The sequence below is a fragment of the Chrysochloris asiatica genome, unplaced genomic scaffold, assembly GCF_000296735.1.
Source record: "Chrysochloris asiatica unplaced genomic scaffold, ChrAsi1.0 scaffold00408, whole genome shotgun sequence".
In the NCBI taxonomy this organism is placed as follows: domain Eukaryota; kingdom Metazoa; phylum Chordata; class Mammalia; order Afrosoricida; family Chrysochloridae; genus Chrysochloris; species Chrysochloris asiatica.
In genome coordinates this window covers 126,314-131,313 of record NW_006408926.1, presented here as the reverse complement: position 1 = coordinate 131,313, position 5,000 = coordinate 126,314, and positions in this window count along the sequence as shown.

Sequence of the window (5,000 nt, the reverse complement as noted above, 5' to 3'; positions counted from 1 at the left end):
ATGTAGGTAGCTCTCTCTATATGGACATTTTGGACTTGTCTGCCATGTAGCTAGCTCTCTCTACATGTAGCTCACGATCTCTCACTGATCTGCCATGCAGGTAGCTCTCTGTATATGAAGATATTGGACATGTTTTCCATGTAGCTAGCTCTCTGTATATGGACATGTTGCAATCATCAGTTATCTAACCATCTGTCTGTCTAAGAACCTGTTAGATTGATCTGCCATGTAGTTAGCTCTCAGCATATGAACATGTTAGACTTATCTGCCATGTAGCTAGAACTCTGTATATGGAAATGTTACACTACTCTGCCATATTGCTAGCTCTCTGTACATGGACACGTTGGGCTCATATTCCATGTAGCTAGAACTCTGTATATGGAAATGTTGCAATACTCTGCCATGTAGCTAGATCTCTCTGTATGGACACGTTGGAGTCATCTGCGATATAGCTAGTACCCTGTATATGGAAAAGTTGTACTATTCTTCCATGTATACAGCTCTCTGTATATGGACATGTTGACCTCGTCTGTCATGTAGCTAGTTCTCTGTTCTTGGAAATGTTGGAATGATCAGTCATGTAGGTAGCTCTATGTATATGAGGATATTGGACTTGTCTGGACATGTTGGATTCATCAGCCATATAGCCAGCTCTCTGTGTATGAACATGTTGGACTCATGTGCCTTGTAGCTAGTCCTCTAAATATACACATGTTGAATTCATCTTCCATGCAGCTAGCTCTAAGTTTAAGGACATGTTGAAATCATCAGCCATGTAGCCAGCTCTCTGTTATGAACATTTTGGACTCATCTGCCGTGTAGTCAAGCCTCTAAATATGCACATATTGCACTCATCTGCCACATAGCTAAATCTCAGTATATGGACATGTTGGACTCATCTGCCATATAGCTAGAACTCTGTATATGGATATGTTGCACTTCTCTGCCCTGTAACTAGCTCTCTGTATATGTACATTTTGGAGTCGTTTGCCATGTAGCTATCTCTCTGTACATGGATATGTTGGACTGCTCTGGCATGTAGGTAGCTCTCTGTATATGAACATATAGGTCTTGTATGCCACATAGTTAGCTCTCAGGATATTGACATGATGGACTCATCAACCATGTAGCCAGCTCTCTGTATATGAACAAGTTGGACTCATCTGCCTTCTAGCAAGCCTTCTAAATATACACATGTTAGACATAACTGCCATGTAGCTAAATCTCAGTATCTGCACATGTTGGACTTGTCAGGCATTTAGCTAGTACTCTGTATATGGACATGTTGGACTACTCTGTCATGCAGCTAGCTCTCAGAATATGGACACATTGGACTCATCTGCCATGTAGCTAGAACTCTGTATCTGGAAATGTTGCACTACTCTGAAATGTAGCTCGGTCTCTATATGGACATTTTTGACTTGTCTGTCATGTAGCTAACTCTCTGTGCATGGATATGTTGGACTGATCTGCCATGTACCTAGCTCTCTGTATAAGGACATGTTGGACTCGTCTTCCATGAATATAGCTTTCTGTGCATGGATATTTTGGACTGATCTGCCATGTAGGTAACTCTCTGTATATGAACATATTGGACTTGTCTACAATGTAGCTTTTCTCTGTATATGGGCATGCTGGACTCTTCAGCCATGTACCCAGCTATCTCTGTATGAACATGTTGTATTCATCTGCTTAGTATGTTGCCTTATAAATATACACATGTTGGACTCATGAGCCCTTTAGCTAACTCTCAGTATATGGACATGTTGGACTCATCTTCCATGTAGCTAGTACTCTGTATATGGACATGTTGAACTCATTTGCCATGTAGATAGCTCACTGTATATGGATACATTTGACTCTTCTGGTATGTAGCTAAAATACTGTATATGGATATGGGTGCACAACTTTGTCATGTAGTTAAATCTCTGTATATGGACATTTTGGTCTCCTCTGCCATGTAGCTAGCTCACTCTGCATAGATATGTTGGAATGATATGCCATGAAGTAGCTTTCTGTATATGAACATTTTCAACTTGTCTGCCATTTAGTTGGTTCTCTTTATATGGACATGATGGACACATCAGCCATGTAGCCAGCTCACTCTGTAGGAACATATTGGACTCCTCTGCCTTGCAGCTAGTCCTCTATATATACATAAGATGGACTCATCTGCCTTGTAGCTAACATTCAATATATGGTCAAGTTGGATTCATCTGCCATGTAGCTAGTACTCTGTATATGGACATGTTGAACTCATTTGCCATGTAGCTAGCTCTCAGTATATGGACAAATTGGACTCATCTGCCATGTAGCTACAACTCTGTATAAAGAAATGTTGCACTACTCTGACATGTAGCTAGCTCTCTGTGTATGGACATTTTGGACTCTTCTGCCATGTAGCTAGGTCTCTGTGTATGGATATGTTGGACAGATCTGCCATGTAGGTAGCTTTCTGTATATGAACATGTTTTAATTGTCTTCCATTTAGCTAGCTCTCTGTTTTTGGCATATTGGACTCATCAGCCATGTGGCCAGATATCTGTATTAACATGTTGGACTCATCTACCTTGTAGCTCGTCCTCTATGTATACACTTGTTGGACTCATCTGCCATGCAGCTAACTCACAGAATATGGACATGTTGGAATTATCTGCCAAGTAGTTACTACTCTATATATGGGCATGTTGGACTACTCTGCCATGTAACTATCTCTCAATATATGGACACGTGGGACTCATCTGGCATGAAGCTAGAGCTCTGAATACGGAAATATTGCACTACTCTGTCATGTAGCTAGCTCTGTTTATATGGACATTTTGGATTTATCTTCCATGTAGCAAGCTCTCTTTGAATGAATAGTTGGACTGATCTGCCATGTAGGTACCTCTGTGTGTAATAACATATTGGACTTGTCTGCCATGTAGCTAGCTCTCTGTATATGGACATGTAGGGATCATAAGCCATGTAGCCAGCTCTCTGTGTATGAACATTTCGGACTCAGCTGCCTTATAATTAGTCTTCTATGTATGCTCAAGTTGGACTCATCTGCCATGTAGCTAACTCTCAGTATATGGACAGGTTGGACTCTTCTGCCATCCAGCTAGTACTGTGAAAATAGATATCTAGGACGACTCTGACATGTAGGTGGCTCTCAGTATATGGAACAAGTTGGACTCATCTGCCATGTAGCTAAAACTCCTTATATGGAAATGTTGCACTACTATGCCATGTAGCTAGCTCTCTGTAATTGGTCTTTTTAGACTTTACTGTCATGTAGTTAGCTATCTGTTCATGAATAATTTGGATTGACCTGACATGTAGGTAGCTCTCTGTATATGAACATATTGGACTTGTCTGACATGTAGTTATCTGTTGGTATATGGACATGTTGGACTCTTCAGCCATGTAGCTAACTTTTAGTATATGGACACGTTGGACTCATCTACCATGTAGCTAGAACTCTGTATATAGAAATGTTTCACTACTCTTACATGTAGCTAGCTCTCTCTATATGTACATTTTTGACTTGTCTGCCATGTAGCTAGCTCTCTGTCCTTGGATATGTTGCATTGATCTGCCATTTAGGTAGCTCTCTGTATATGAACTTATTGGACTTGTCTAACATGTACCTATCTGTCTGTATATGGACATGTTGAACTCATCAGCCATGTAACCAGTTCTCTCTGTATGAATATGTTGGACTCATCTGACTTGTAGCTAGCCCTCTAAATATCCACATGTTGGACTCATCTGTCATTTAGCTAAGTCTCATTATAAGGACATGTTGCACTCATCTGCCATGTAGCTAGCTCTCTGTATATGGACATTTTGGACTCGTCTGCCATGTATCTAGATCTCTGTGCATGGATAAGTTGGACTGATCTCCCAAGTAAGTAGCTCTCTATATGAATATATAGGAGTTCTCTGCCCTTTAGGTATCTCTCTGTATATGGACATGTTGGACTCATCAGTCATGTAGCCAGCTCTCTCTGTATGAACAGGTTGGATTCATCTGACTTGCAGCTATTTCTCTAAATTTACACATGTTGGACTCATAGCCATGTAGCTAACTCTCATTATATGCACATGTTGCACTCATCTGCCATGTACTCTGTATATGGACATATTGGACTCCTCTGCCATGTAGCTAACTCTCACTATATGGACACGTTGGACTCATCTGCCATGTAGCTAGAGCTCTGAACATGGAAATGTTGCACTACTCTGCCATGTAGCTCTCTGTATATGGACATTTTGGATTCATCATCCCTGTAGCCAGCTCTCTCTTTATAAACATATTGGACTCATCTGCCTTTTAGCTAGTCATGTATATATACACATGTTGGACTCCTCTGCCATGTACCTAACTCTCATTATATGGACATGTTGGATTCATCTGCCATGTAGCTAGTACTCTGTATAGGGACATTTTGGACTACTCTGTCATGTAGCTAGCTTTCAGTATGTGGACACGTTGGACTCATCTGCCATGTAGTTAGAATTCTATATATGGACATGCTGTACTACTCTGCCATGTAGCTAGCTCTCAGTATATGGACATGTTGGACTCATCTGCCATGTAGTTAGAGTTCTGTATATGGACATGCTGTACTACTCTGCCATGTAGTAGTTCACTGTATATGGACATGTTGGACTCAACTGCCATGTAGCTAGAGCTCTGAACATGGAAATGTTGCACTACTCTGCCATGTTGCTAGCTCTCTGTATATGGACATTTTGGACTCATCATCCATGTAGCCAGCTTTCTCTTTATAAACATATTGGACTCATCTGCCTTTTAGCTACTCATGTATATATACACATGTTAGATTCCTCTGCCATGTAGCTAACTCTCATTATATGGACATGTTGGATTGATCTGCCATGTAACTTGTTGTTGTTGTCAGGTGCCATCGAGTCGGAACCGACTCATAGCGACCCCATGCACAGCAGAACGAAACAATGCTCTATCCTGGGCCAACCTCACCACCGCTGCC